This window comes from Saimiri boliviensis, chromosome 3 (assembly GCF_048565385.1).
Source record: "Saimiri boliviensis isolate mSaiBol1 chromosome 3, mSaiBol1.pri, whole genome shotgun sequence".
NCBI lineage: Eukaryota > Metazoa > Chordata > Mammalia > Primates > Cebidae > Saimiri > Saimiri boliviensis.
The window spans coordinates 48420889-48423031 of record NC_133451.1 but is presented as its reverse complement, the minus strand read 5'-3'; the positions used below and the strand labels follow the sequence as shown (position 1 = coordinate 48423031).

General features: G+C 41.5%; 1 non-coding gene across 1 annotated transcript; it reads right to left on the bottom strand.

Moving 5' to 3' along the window:
* Positions 1–1691: 1691 nt before the first annotated feature.
* Positions 1692–1813, bottom strand: LOC120363825 (small nucleolar RNA SNORA26). Its single transcript, XR_005579260.1, has one exon. It is a non-coding gene; the product is annotated as a small nucleolar RNA SNORA26 (small nucleolar RNA).
* Positions 1814–2143: the final 330 nt, after the last annotated feature.

Sequence of the window (2143 nt, the reverse complement as noted above, 5' to 3'; positions counted from 1 at the left end):
CCCTTCTCCCTTAGCAATTATGGCTAGTTAACACTTTTATATATTTTTAGTACTAGTCTGTGCTCACACTGCTATAAAGAACTGAGACTGGGTTATGTATAAAGTAAAGGTTTAAGTGTCTCCTGGTTCAGCGGGCTGTACAGGGAGCATGGCTGCAGAGGCTTCAGGAAACTTATGAGGGATAACTAAGAGGACACACATGGTCAGAGCAGGAGGAAGTAGGGGGAGGTGCCACACATTTAATCTGAACCCTTTCTTGTGCCTCTGCCTTGAGACAACATGTTGCAATTGCATAACCTTTACTTTGATTAGTTTTTGAGGCAGGGTCTCGCTGTAACTTAGGTGGGAGTGCAGTGGCAAGATCATGGCTCACCACTGCCTTGACTACTTGGGCTCAAGCAATCCTGCCTCGTTTTTTGTAGAGACAAGGTCTTACTATATATACTGCCCAAGATAGTCTTCAAAAGTACTGGGATTACAGGCATGAGACACTGCCCCAGACACATTTCACATCTAAACTATATCTTGTGAGAAGTCACTATCACAAAAACAGCAAAAGGGAAACCCACCCTTTTGATCCTACCACCTCCCACCAGGCCGCCCCTCCTCCAACATTGGGGATTACAATTCAACATTATATATAAACTTATGAGCAATTACCTAGACTTATGAGGCTAGACTTTGCAATATGGAATGTCAAAGTTTAGATAAAAAGGCAAGAACAATGCTATGAATTAAGAAGCGCCATTGCACTCCAGCGTGGGTAACAAGAGCGAAACTCCGTCTCAAAAAAAAAAAAAAAAAAAAAAAAAAGAATGACTCCAAGATAAATATTAAATACTTTTATTTAGAAGTTCTGGATAATCAGTCACTTTTAACTAACTTACAGAGTAATGAGACCTCAATTGCTAGACATGCAGCAGACTGGTTAACAGGCGTGAACTTGCTTGACTGTTTTCTCCCACATGAAAACTTTTCATCACCTCCAAAACTTGTACCACTGTGTCCTTTTAAAACCCTTTACACTTCCTTATGCTACATACACACACACAGAATATGCTGACACATACCCTTTTGTGCCCAATTTTGTGAACCTTCTTAGGTTCAATGCAATGAATACGAAGAGCTTATATTCTTAACAGCTCTACTGTGGTCCTTTCCTAGTTTGCTTAAATTCTTTTAACTGTTAAACCAGGACACCAAATCTCAAGAGACAAGTGACTTTCCAGAAGTCATATGAAGCCTCTCATTCAGAGATACTCACATTCTGTGAAACTTGATTTACCCCTAATCCATTTCTTTATATGTGAAATGGGAGAACAAAATCAACCTCCGAATTATGAGAATTAAATTAAAAGATGAACATGAAACACTGCTATACTGCCCTGTTGCCACCAGCCTTGTCCTGCTGCTCTAGTTCCTGTGGCACTGCATGGACATGTGGTTGCTACAAGTTAGTACTCGTATTAGAGGCATTTTCTTATTGTAACTGAAAGGATAGTAGGTCTAACAATTGAAATACCAGCATCAGGACATCCCAGCTTCAATGGCTTGTACCTGTAGTTGTCAACCTATAGAAAGAAAAGTTTTAAAATGATGTTTTAAAAACAACTGAAATGTATCGCTTGTTCTATAAACTGTGTCAAGAAAATTACAGAGGCGCTCAGTTCTAACAAAATTTTTTCTGGATCAGGTGTGACTCCAGACAGGATCCAAAGAGGAGATTTTCAGTCTCTTCTCTGGGTTTTATGGAGACTTACTTTACCCTTCTGTGTTAGCCTCTTAAAGCACTGGATCAACCTTAAAAGGGCACAGGAAAGGGCACTTTGGGATTTTTTTTTTTTTTTCTCTTTCATTTTTACAGAGTTCACTACTATTTCCCGCATTGCTCTCAATAACCCCGTGGATCTCTGCTTCACTAGAAACAGCTGTTTCGTTTGGTGAGCCCCCTGCATGGATGTTTCCTTCCAGGTAAGGGAGAGCCGGATTCGGGCCTTGGCGACAAATACTGACCACGTGCTCGGGGCTGGGTCATTTCATCCCACTTAGGAACACACCTTTGCTGTTTATGAGGCCGCCGCACTTCCGCAGACGCAGGAGACGAAATCTTGGAGCTCCAGGTCGGCCGGGGTTGGGTTCCTGT